The sequence below is a fragment of the Ochotona curzoniae genome, unplaced genomic scaffold (genome assembly GCF_017591425.1).
Source record: "Ochotona curzoniae isolate NIBS_2020 unplaced genomic scaffold, NIBS_Ocur_1.0 scaffold_3835, whole genome shotgun sequence".
NCBI classification, from domain to species: Eukaryota; Metazoa; Chordata; class Mammalia; order Lagomorpha; family Ochotonidae; genus Ochotona; species Ochotona curzoniae.
The window spans coordinates 1,391,510-1,404,606 of record NW_024467114.1 but is presented as its reverse complement, the minus strand read 5'-3'; positions in this window follow the sequence as shown (position 1 = coordinate 1,404,606).

Below are 13,097 nucleotides of genomic sequence, written 5' to 3'. Positions count from 1 at the left end.
GCCTGGTTCTGTTGTCTGCAGCTCTTCGCGATGGGAGAGTTTAACGTGTGCTTCTGTTCAACAGCAAGGGCTCCCACCCTTTCATCTGCGACATGCTCTGCACACTTTCCTCGTTTTCGTTTGACCTCATTTTGTGTATTGATTCATGCAGACCTGTAGGAATTCTGACTTTCGGGGTGAAGCTGCAGTGTACGAAGCCTGCAGTCCAAGTCCAAGGAAGGCCCGGCCTCCGGGACAGACCACGGCTCCAAACCGAGGAGCTCCGAGGCCAGAGCAGCCGGAGGCACAGGCGAGAACAAAGGAGCCAGCCGCCCTGAAGTCGTGACCCCAGCAGGGCCTGACCGCACCTGCCAACCCTTCCCTGCCATTTACTGAGGGATTATCTCCTGCCAGGCCTCTTCAGGCAGCTCTGGGTGCAAAGCCCAGCAGTTCTTGCTGTTGGGGGTGTCAAGGCGCCAGCAGGGGCCTCTGCCGACAGCCTGGCTGTCTCCTGGGTGCTGCGCCTGGGGGGCGGGGCAGGGGGTCAGCTCCCTGCCTGGCGCCCAGCTCCCCCCCCTCCAGGCTCCAGGCCCATAGGGGGCTGCTGCTGTCCGTCGGTGGTTCAGGATTTAAGGGTTCACCCTTTGCTCAAGGCGGCCTCCTCCTGTGGGGCCCTCCGTTTCTGAGCTCTTTTCTTTTCAGGTGCAAACGCAGGTGGTGGGAGTCAGGGAGAGAAACAAGGGGACAACCCAAGCAGCTCTGGGAGGTGGGGTGGCCAGAAGGGAGCCAGCCGTAATCCCGGCCTTCTCCACCTCCAGCTCCATGCTACAGCCTGGGATGCCGCACAGCAGCCCCTCCCCCAAGCCCCCTTTTCTCTGCTCTTTTCCACTCTCCTTGGAGTCCCCTGCCAAAACCCAAGTCAGGCCCCCTGGGGAAGTTTCAGCAGGGAGTGGGGAGTTGGGTGCACGATGCAGCTGAGCTTCAGCCAGTGCCCGTGCCAGGTGCTGTCCGTGGTTCTGCCAGGCCCCACGCCCAGGACGGGCTTGGCTGCCAGCCTGACTTTCACTTTCTGTCCTGGAGACGGGAGCAGTGCCGGTGCCAGATCCTTCCTGGGAGGGCATTCCCCTTTGCTCTTCTTTCCAAGTTCACCTGCTCACTTCACAAATAAGACCTCTCTGTCTACAACCAATTCCAACTTGTATTTCTATATTAAGCTGAGGAAAGAACCCATCGAGCTTCCCTGGTTACACTCCCACCCTGAGCTTCCTGGCTACCCAGACCATGGGAGGCAACCACTAATGGCTCCCGCACTGGGGCCTCTGTCACCATGTGAGACTGGGTTCCTGGCTCTGGGCTCTGGCCTGGCCCAGGCCTGGCTGTGGCAGGCAGGTGGTAATGAGCCATAACTAAGCAGCAGGTGCTCCGGCGACTGCAAGACAGTCACACGTGTGGACTCTTGACCCCAGCCTGCCGCTGCATCTTATCTCACTGCTCCTTGCAGGTGACCTGGGACGGCCATTTGCCTCCTCTCCAAGCCACACTAACCTTATGGGTGGAGCCCCCACCACACTAGTGTCTCTCCCTGCGTGTTAACCAATCCCGCCCTTCTGAGACTTTTGGTCTCAGAGCCAGGTGCCATTGAAAACAAATTATTTCCTTTGTCTTTGGAGAAATTCCTTTGAAATGGGGTTTAAAAGATACCATCTCCACCACTAATGTGGGATTTTTTTTCTTTCCTCCTGTCACTATGGCAGGTCTGGGGTTTTTCCTCGGGACACATGGAGCAACCTCCTGCACCATGGCCTTTCCCCTTTACCCCCGCTAAATAAACCCTGATTTGCAAACTGAGATTGTCTGCATGAAAACTCTTCTTTCGTGTGAGACAAGAAACGAGGTTGCTGCCATGTTTTCGTGTCAAACATCCTACCAAAGTGTCACTGCTTGAATGAGCGCGGATCTGGGGAGATTCATGCACTTTCACTTGCAGGCTGCACGGTTCCTGCACGAGGCAGCACACAGTGCCCAGGGGGCACCTCACTTCCATGCCCTGGCACTGGGGCTGTCCCCCTGTCTCCAGGGAGCTCACTGCCCAGACCCCACAAGGCCTCCTCCTCCAGGCCAGCGCTGCCTAGGTTTGGAAGCAGTCCTGCCCTATGCCCTGTGGCCTTCCTTCACACTGAGATCCAGGAGAGAACGCCAGTTCAGGCAGTCCCGGGACTAGAGCAGCAGAGGGGTGCACGGTGTCTGGGTTTATAGGTCACCCAAGACCAGGGCGCTTGGCCTGCTGAGCCCACTGGGCGCTTGGCCCAGAGCCTCTATGTTTTAGGAACCGAGTCATTTGTGAACTCTCGGACTCCTGCCATTGCTCGGCTGCTGACCCGTCAGACTCTGAAGCCTCCTGGGTGGGGCGGACATGCCGTGTCTGGTTGCCACATCCCAGTGTCCTGGGATCCCCCTGACTACACACTGGGTATCCCCATGGGCCGGGCCTTCTCTGCTGTGCTGCTTAGACCACAGCCTGGCACACAGAGGGTTGGCACTACAGCCCTCCCGTCCTGCCTTTGGCCCAGGCAGCCTGCGCCGGAGTCATTGCCGCACAGATCGCGGTGGGCGCTCCTGCATGGCCTGACCGGGCCAGCAGAGTCCGCGCATCCCAGAGCCTAGGTGGGGGTCCTGCCCTTTCACAGGCATACAACAGGAGGGCAGGGCACCCAGCAGCGGGCCAGCTCCCCACCTGGACACAGCAGAGTCAAGCAATGAGTAAGCAAATAGACCCCGAGTGGCGGCTAGGCACAGGCCGGGTTGAGCCCCGAGCTTTCAGATGAAGGCACAGGCAGTGGTGGTTACCCCCTGAGAGCCAGGCTGCTCTGACTTGTCCAGGGCTCTGGGCCTAAACCCCTGCTGCAAGGCCAGACCCAGGCCCCACCCCTATGCTTGCCAAGCAACCTCCGCAGCCAGCCTGGGAGGGAGGCTCCAGGAGGGAGGCCGTTCCCAGCCTCACCCACAGCTCCTCAAGGCAGCCACAGCCCCTGGCCGTTCATGGAGGCTGGGGTGGTTGGTATATTGATCAGACTGGCTGCCCACAGAAGCCCACTGCCATGAAGAAAGGCAGGCCCTGGATGGGAGACTCAGTTCTCCCCTTTCAGAGGCTGTTATCGCCACCGTGCAGGACACCTGCAGGCCATGCCCTGGGACTGTGCAGCTGCCCCCCAGGAAAAGCCACTCGTCTTTTTGTACACCAACACACCCAGCTCTGAGCTGCCCGGGTGTGCTGACCAGACCACAGGCTCATGCTGCGCCTGGGGGCCTGCTGTAGGGGTGGGGGCTCTGCTCAGAGAAGACAACCCTCCCTGGAGCATAGCTCCGGGGGCGCTGGGAGCCACCTCCTCACCCCCACCTGACTGCCTTGAGAAACTGGTGGCACCTACTGTGTGCCCAGCCACGTATCACCAGCTGCCCTGCTCAGACTGGAGCAAGAGCCCTCTCTGCCGAGTTCCCAGCTTCCTCCTTCCCCACCCCACGCCCTGGCCTCTCACCGCTCCGAGAACATGGCCCTGAAGCGATCAGAAGCCGAACCTGTTGCTTAGAGATGGCCTGTCTGTGTCCTCAAACACTTCCACACCCTGGGTGCCCTGCTGCCCCAGGCAGCCCCAGAGGGGAGTCCCCCACACCCAGAACCAGCCGCGAACTCCCCACTCCCTTCTCCCCAAGCCCAGGGTCACGGCCCCAATGATGCTGGACAAAGACGGGTACTCACGGGCAGCCGAGCTTGCTTGCTCTCTGTCCTCTTCCCCTGCGTGGTGACAGCTAAATGGCACAGAGGATGCGATTGCCATTTGTGTAGACAAAGTGTCCGCCTCCCCGGAGCCAATCGGCGCAGCCGGCTCTGCATTATTTACTCAGAGCGTCCCCTGCCTGCCCTGCAGGGCGTAAGAGCCGCCCTGAGCCCTGCTGTAAGGGAGGGCAGCCACGGAGCCTGCAGGGCTGAGAAATACCCAGGCAATTGGCACCTGTGTCTCCGGTCAGGGCACAGGCCGTGGGCCTAGGATGCCCGCCCTGACCTCTCTTGGAGGACTGTAACTGGCCCCTGTCCAGGACCTGCTCTGCCTGAGCGGGGGTTGCTGGAGTCCTGCTGAGGAGGAAGATGCTGCTTTGGGCTCTGCAATACTCCTCCCAGACAGCAGCAAGTGGCCACCGTCCCCACCCCCAGCTGCACAGGGCAGAAGGGGGCTGAGCTGGGTCCACACTGATACTGCACGCAAGCTCTTTGCTCCTGACCCCATACAGAATGCCACCCGTGTACCCGCTTGCACACACACGCTCTTCACTGTGATGCCCAGCAGAGCTGACGCTTCCTGGCACCGCTGTCCTGCCTTGGGCAGCAGCATCTCTGAGGAAGCGGTTACTTTAGTGAGTGACTCTGGGAAATGGGACAGGGGTGGAGATGTGGTGGGGCGGGGCGCTGGGGAGAACAGGGGCTGCAAGGCATCAGGTCCCAGGCAGGATCTGTGGTGAACCCTGGCCTCAGCCACTGCCCCGCTGTGCAGGCTGCAGGGGCAGCCCTTGGATCCGCTGCCATATGGGGAGGAGCCAGCTGGAGGCAATCCCCCATGCTCCTGGCTCAGCCCTGGCTGCAGACAGAAGGCGCCCGGTGCATCAGGGCAGCTGCAGCTCTGTAGCAAGGCATGCCAGAGGAGGGGGCAGCAGCTGCCCCTGAGTGCAAAGCTCACTCTCTTAAGTGGCACAGCCACTGTGGAGACAGGCCATGGGTGGGACGGGCTGGGCCTCAGGGAGGTACTCCCCCCTGTCCTGGCAGGGTGGTCCCTGCTTGGTGCAAAGCCACCCCCGAGCACCACAGGGGAGCTCCACACAGGGCAGGGGACAGTCACAGGAGAGGAGTACGAGGATGCCACGTCACTAGGTCAATGGCCTCATTGCAAGGTCAAGGATATCCCCTGCTCACGGGCGAGCCAGCAGAGTCTGCCCATTCCATCGTGGGGTCACTCCTGAGAGCAGGGGGAGGAGCCCACAGCGGCCAAGTGACACAGGCAGACCATTCCTACCTCCCAGCAGACAACCTCACGCCAGGATACAGCTCCACACATGGGGACTCTCAGGAAGAACTCTCGACCACCTGCTCTGTGCTGGGTGTCTCCTGTCCCCATGGGACTTGGAAGTGATCAGCACCATAGTGGTGGTGGGGGGCTGCAGGAGGAGCCACGCTCATTGCAGCCCTTCACCCAGTGTGAGAAGGCACACGGACCCCACAGAGCTGGGCGCCCTGCTGACCTCAGCAGAAGGGGACAGGTTTGGCAATGACAACCCCGTTGCGCAAGTTGGCTAACCTTCAGGCCCACATTCAGAAACGTGGGACCAAAGCGCTGCTCACAACACTTACTTGTGCACTGGGAACTCCTGCTGCCCGCGGACCTTGTAGCTTAGTGGGACTGGTGGGCCACAGGGAATTCCTGCTGCTCGCAGACCTTGTGGCTCGGTGGGACCCCTGGGAGCTGCGGAGGCGGCTGCAGCAGTGCTCAGTCCACAGAGCCTGCGCCTGCGCCTGGTGCAGCCTTGCACTTGAGCCTACTGCTCTGGTTAAACATTAATTCCGCTTGGAGGCAAAGGTCAGGCAGGCAGGGGACCTGAAAAAGCACACTCTGGAGTCCGGGCAGCATGGATGCTCCCACTGTAAGGATGAGGAAGGCCTCTTCTGCTTGGTTCAAAACTTGGCTGGTGAGACTTGGCTGCTGGCTGCTTGGCAATCTGTGACCTGCCTACGGGTTTCAGGAGCCCCGAGGAGGGGCCTTGGGCAGCGGCCCTCATCGGTCCAACCAACACCTGTAACAGCTCCCTCAGCCACTTGAGAGCGGAGGTGAAGCTTGCCTGGAGAGCCATTGAGCGGCTCATTGTTTTCTCCGAGCTGCACCTGAGCTCCCCTTTCGGCCGGCTGGGCAGGCAAAGGGCACGTGTTGATGCAGAGGTCACTGTTTGCTGAGACTTCTGGCTTCCTGAGATACACTCAGCCCTCTCCCAGCTCTCGTCTCTGGGAGTAGCAAGGTTCTGATGACTTCTGCTGGGCAACACGAAGAGCGAGCCAGCCCAGGAGGTTGAGGATATCATTCCGGTGGCCCGGGCAGGCCAGAACTCCGGGTGCGAGCTGAGCTGTGACTGCTGTGCCGTCAGCCCAGATCTCTTCAGGGGCATTCTCTCTCTCCATGCTGTGGTGTTGGCAACCTGTGCATGACTCGTATGGTCGAGGAAAGGGGACTTGTCTTAGCAGGGTGGGGGGCGGAGCACAGGATCCCGGTTGGGGCAAGGAGAGCACGGGCTCCCGGTTGGGGCAAGCGGAATCGAGGGATGGGCAGGAAGCTAGTTTGCTGTCAGGAGCTGCAGCACTGGGCTTTGTCCCGTCAAGCTGTGTCCTCTTGAGCCACTGATTCGATATGCTCACCTTCCCAGGACGTGCCTACCCCGTCAGGACCACAGCACGTGCTCAGGCCTCGCCCCTGTGGCAGAGCCAATTGGTGCCATGCACTTGCAGGCAAGGAGGCACGGGCTCCTGCCACCAGCCCTGTGTGGGCACCCTGGCAGTTTGCCCTCTCATTTTTCACGCTCCCTCTACGAAGCTCCAACGGGTCTTCCCCACCAGGTAAGATTTTGGACTTTTTCCTCTTTCGTTTGTGGGCAGTTCTTGGGCCTGATCACGTTGGGTGTCTTTCAGACTGGAGTGACCATACTTCTGTGTCAGCATATTTCTTTGCTGCAAGTACACTCTCCCAGAAAAATTGGCCAATTCGTCACTGGCATGAGAAGCCTGGGCTCCAGGCGGTGCATCGACACCACAGGCAGCAGCTGAACACACTGCACCATAGTATGTTAGATTGTAGAGAAAGGCAACAGTGGATGTGTTCTTGGACTACTAGGCTATGCTGTGTGAGACAGCTTTTGTCAGAGTTCTGCATAATGGGGTGAAATACCTTAGGCACAGGTTTTGTTGTTGTTGCATCGCAAGGATTCTAATAAGGAGAGGTATAGAACAATTGTTCAAAATAAAGGATTAGAAAATCCCATTTCAGACAGTGAAAACCAAGGAAGAAATGGACGACGGGCAGAGGGACAGCTTAATTGTCTCAAACCTTCCAATGGCTGTGCCTGCGGCAGTTGGTACCCAAGGAGTCGTGTTGGGAGTCCGTCCTGATCGCTACTCTGCCAGTGGTAGACCAGACGTCCAGATGCTCCCAGGAGCTCGTGGAGTTTGTGATTCCTGTAAGAGTCCCTGGTGTAACTGATATTGGGGGACAAGAAATCATGATAATCCAACACAAAGCATTTTATTAACAGGGTGCCAACTAAATATGAAATGAAGACGAAATTTTCTTGGGAAAATATTTAAATCCTCTCCTGAGGTCACATTGTCTTGCAAGCTAAATGCTCAAGTGAAGACTTGGTTCCGGGCATGTCTCAGCTGAGCACGGTTGATTCATCCAAGTCTTTAAGAGGGAGCGGTGTTTGAACCAACTGATGGTAATTAAATGGAGTTAAAGATTCAATAAGACTGTCAGAGAAACTGCTTCATTCTGTCTCACTGAGTGCAACATTCGAGTGTCCACGATGCGTGTTCTGTCTCCTTAAAACTCTGACTTGCCTTACAGATAAAAGGATGCCCATGAGAGTGTAAGGCGGGTGAGCAGCCTTGGCTCTGCGGCCGGCCTGAGGAGCCGCGCTCTTCCCACCCAGGCTTTTCTTCACAACTGGCCAAGCCAACGAAGGTTCTTTGTGTCTCGGGGGGTTTGCCTGTGTTTCCTGATTTTATTGAGTCTTTTCTTTTTCTTAAAAGATTTATATATTTTTCTTGAAAAGGCAGATTTACAGAGAGAAGAAGAGAAATAAAGATGTTCCATCTGCTAGTTCACTCCCCGAGAGTCTGTAATAGAGCTGAGACGATCCGAAGCCAGGAGCCAGGAGCCTCCTCTGGGTCTCCCACACAGGTGCAGGGTCCCAAGGCTTTGGGCCGTCCTCCACTGCTTTCCCAGGACACAGGCAGGGAGCTGGATGGGAAGTGCGGCCGCCGGCATTAGACCCAGCACCCAAATGTGATCCTGGCACATTCAAAATGAGGACTTTAGCCGCTAGGCCACAGCACTGGGCCTACTCCCTGTGTTTTTATTTGCATTTCCCTGGTGGCCAGTTGTCCTGGGCATCTTTTTGTGTGTTTCTTGGTCATTTATCTCAACTTTTGAAAAACACCCAGGGCAGGCATTGTGGCATAGTGGGTGAAGCTACTACCTGTATCACCAGCATCCCATATGTGTCCAGTTTGTGTCCAAGCTGCCCTTCTTCCAATCCGGCTCTGTGCCAGGGGCTGCAGATGGCCCCTTGGTACCCGTGTGGGAGAAGCTCCTGGCTTCCCGAGTTGGGACCAGGATAATACAGTGGATGAAACGTCTTTCTGACTTTCCTTCTGTCTGTAACTCTTCCAAACTGATAAATCTTTTATAAAAATGCCTTTTTTGGGGACCTGCTTCTTCACTGATTGTTTTGTTGTTGAATTTCTTGAACTCCTTTTGTGTTTCAGATATCAACACTTTATCAGAGAAATAGTTAGCGAGGATGTGCTTGTGATCTACTAGCTGTCATTGGTCGCCTGTCCTCTGCCGTGCGAAAGTCTCAGCTGGATGTCATCCCATTTGCTTGGCTTTGCTTTCGTTCCTCTGTCTGGGGTCTCCCAGACGTCCGCCCTATGCAGGGTCCTGCAAAGTTAACGCTTTGCCTTCCTTTTGGTATTGATGGTCTTAAGTCTTAAGGCCTGTTGGGAGTCGATTTTTATAAAACGTGTAAGGTACAGGGTACTTAATCCTGTTTTTGCATGTAGAGATCCAATTTTCCCGGGGCCATTTCAGAGACGGCCGTTTCTCCAGGATGCTATTTCAGTTCAGTTGTCAAAGACGAGCTGGCTGTAGCGGGGTGGGTCAATTCTAGGGTTTCTATTCCGGTGTTGGTTGAGATGTCTGTCCTGCCAGCATCAGGCCTTCGGCTCTGAGTGCCCTGTGTGGACACCAGGCGCTGTGCCGCCTCCAGCTGTGTGGCTGGCGTTGAAGCTGGCTTTAGGGAGTCGGGGTCTCTTATGCTTCCATATGAATGTGTGGATCGTTGTTTCCTGGATATGAGAAGAATGGCATTGGCATTTTGGCTAGGATTGCGTTGGATCTATAAATTACTGAGTAATGTGCATATTTTGAAGATCCTAATTCCTCCAGCCCATGAGTGTGGGGTCTTTCCTTTTTGTATGTGTCATCTTCCGCTTACTGTTTTATGGTTTTCACTATAAAGCTCATTCACACCTTTGGTTAAATCGATCCCAAGGTATTTACATTGTTTTGTAGCTATTACGAATGTGACTCATCTTGCGAACTCTTTCTTAGCCATGACATTATTGTTTTTTTAATTGTATTTCACTTTATGACACCGTTTCAGGGGCTCTGAGGGTCCCCCACCTCTCCCCGCCCCTCCCCCCATGGCGGATTTGTAAACAAATGCTATTGATTTTGTGTTGCAACTTTGCCAAACTCTCTCAGGAGTTTCAAAGTCTCCTAGTGGAGACTTTTGTTTTACTTAACTTTTCAAAAAGCAGCTCTTCATTTCACTGCCCTTTTGCATCTTTTGAACCTCAATTAAAAGTTCCTTCCTCTCCTCCTAACTTGGGTTTGGTTTGTGCTTGTTTCTCTAGATCCTTGGTATAAGTTAGGAGATCGCTCATTTGATGCCTTTCCAGCTTCTTTGTTTTTTTTTAATTTATTAATTTGAATGGCAGAATTAGAGGGAATCACAGAGTTGGAAGAGGAAGAACTGTATCTGCTGCTTCACCTTGGCCTCGCTGGTCAGGGCTGCGGCAGGCTGAAGCCAGGAGCTTCCTCTGGGTCTCCTAGGCAGGTCCAGGGGCCCAGCAGCTTGGTCACCCTCTGCTGGTGCCCAGGCCCGCCAGCGGGCGGTTGGACCGGACAGGGCCCGGCTTGCTTAGGCGAGATGCACAAGTCACCAGCGGCACTCCAACTCATTACAGAACAATGCTGGTCTCTCCAGTTTTTTGATGTAGGCACCGATTGCTATAAACTTTCTCTTCGTGCTATTTTTGCTATATTCCACAAGTTTTGATGTGTTGTCATTTTCGTTTGTTTCTTGAATTTTTTAATCCTGCTTTTGATTTCTTCTATGTTCCATGTTAATTTAGGAGCATGCTATTTGATCTCCATGCATTTGCATATTTTCTGGAATTTTTTGTATTGTTAATTTGCAGTTTGATTCCACTGTGGCCAGAAAAGCCGTGTGGTATGACTTCAGTTTGTTTTGAATGTGTTGCGACTCATTTTATGGCTGAGCTTGTGTCCTGTCTGGAAGTCCTCTGTACTGATAGCAACGTATTCTGCAGCTAAGGGACGGAATGTTCTCGCACCCATTAAATACACCTGGTCCGCAACAGAGATGAGCGCTCTCGCTTCCTAGTTGATGTTTTTTGTCTAGTTGATCTGTCCATTGATAGCAGAATGTTACTATCGTATTGGAGTACATATTTAATTTTAAATAGCCAGGTTTCCTAGATTTCGGGGCATATACACTTACAACAGTCATATCTTTCTATCGAATTGCTCCTTTAAATATTACAGAACATCCCTTTATCTCTTAGCAGTTTTCATCTTAAAGTTCATTTTGCCTAATGTTAGGATAGTCACTCTTGCTCTATTTTGATTCCTATTTGCATGGAATACTTCCGCCCACAACAGTATAAACAGGGTTGGAGAAGGAGGGAGGCAATGTACAACTGAGGGAAGCAGTGAGAGAGAACCCCGAAACTGGGGCAAACAGAGGGAAGGCCCTTCTGTGGGGAAAGGCGGCCTACCCAGAAGACCTGAGGGCTGAGCCTCTGATTCATCTGCTTGAGGGGTCGAATTACAGGAGCAAAGCATACAAACTTTGATAACCACGCCCATGCGCATGCTAACCAGCCAATGCTTCCTCCTGTGGAAGCAACAGCCCGACCCCACACAGAAGTCAACACTGTCTGGGAATCTCCTGACAGCGTGCAAGTGAGAGGCCCTCGACCTCTCCTGCACACCTTGCACACCTCCGTCTGGCTCTGCCGCTCGGGTCCCTCCACCGTGGACTCTCGCCCTCCCATGGACTGTTGCCTGCAGTTTGACCTCCGTCTCCTGCTCTTCCTTATCAAGGCTATTTTGGATTTTTCACAAATTGTCTGCATCATCTCCCCTTTTCTGTTTTTTATAACAGTTGCAATTACCAGAGTGTTATTGTATGGTATCAACAGAATGTGTGTGTGTGTGTGTGTGTGTGTGTGTGTGTGTGTGTGTGTGTGTGTGTGTGTGTGTATCTTACTTCTTTTTTTCTGGTAGGATTTCCTGCTCAGAAGAATGGATCCCAACTGTTTCTAGGAATGTGGGTGCAAGGAGCACGTTGGCTGCGCCAAGCTGAGAGGGCTGTTGTCCATGAGGGTCAGCAGTGGACATCCTCGGAGGGTTCTCGGAGGGTCCCTGGGAGAGTGTAGTTTTTCTCAGATACGTTGTCCAAAGTGCCACCTGAAACTGGAAGGCCTTTTGTTTGGTCCTGAATAACACAGAGTACAAGGCAGTTCTAGTCTGAGAATTTAAAAGATTTGACTAAGGCCTCCAGATCAAAGCTCAGTTTTGGAGTTCTAGATGTAAAACAACTGTCATGGATTTAAATCATGTAATCAAGTTAAAAATTGGATCTGAATATTTTAACCAAAGCTAAGGATTAGATCTAATAGTTAGAAAATTAACTCTTCTAAGACTCAATGTTTTGAAAATGTCTTTAATTTTATTTTTGATGGATTTTACATAATTAAGAAGGATGCATGCCCATATGGACCATCGATTAGGGTGGGAAGGGCCGGGTTTAGGGGAAAGTGGATGAGACAATTGTTTCCACTTTTCATATCTAGGAGAAGCAGGGAGAGAAGGGAGAAGCTGCACCCAGCACCCTAACCACATCAGCATGGGACGGGGTGCCATCACAGGGTCCCCGTGTGGAGCATGCTCCCAGGTTCTGCTCAGGTGGATTCAGGAATGCTGAAATGCTGTTGATTTCGTTGCTCCAAGGTCCATTGACTGACATAGTTCACTTTAGAGTCTCCACTGTCCAAATATTTGCTGTGAGTGCTTGGCTGGGGGCCGATCTGTCCTGCCCTCCGTCCTGCACTGCAGAACTAGACATGCTCTGTAGGTCCCAGCGGAGTGCCATATCCCCTACGTGCATTTGGAATGTTGTCCATTGTTCCATCTTAGCAACTTGGTGTTTACGTGGTTCAGCGGGTGCAGAGACCTAGCCCAGCCCACCCTAACCCACTTTCTCTCTCATGAGCACTAGCGAGTGCTGGAGTATAACCCAGTCTGGCACACCTCAGACCCAGTCCACACCAACATCCAGAAATACTTGAGTCATGCCCAGCCCGGGTTGCCATCGCACTCCAGTTCTCATGCTCTCAGTGGGAACCACAACCCAGCCAGGGCATCTGCTTATCTCCTCGACCATGCCTGTAACCAGACACAAATTTTGTACATGCCAGTGGTTGCTCTGACCCAGCTTGGCACAGCCACTCATCTGTCTTGGCCTTTGCCATCAGATCCTGCAGCTTGATCTGGCCTGGTCTGACCCCAATCCCAACTCTTGGTGGTGGATAGTGGAGCCTAGCCATGCCCAGGCTGCCACCATCCCTGACTCATGCAAACTGGTAGGTGAGATGGCCTGGTCCAGCATGTCCCACACTGGACCCCGACTCCCGGACATGCCAGTGTGCTAGAGCTTGGCCCAGCCCTGCCTGGTCCACCCTACCCTGTACCTCCGCTCCCAGGGAGTTGATTATCAGTGCAGCATCTGGGACACAAACTGGAGATGACATGCAGTGTCCACTATGCCACATGCCAGCCCCAGCTGCCTATTGTAAAATGTTCAATGCCCTTAACTCTGATCACCTCTGTCCCTCAGATTCGACTGAGAACTCAGGTTAAATGGAAATTATCTGAAGGTGATCTAAAATCTTGTTTTTGACACTGAACATCCTTTAAAGTCCTCAGCTGGAGTCCTCT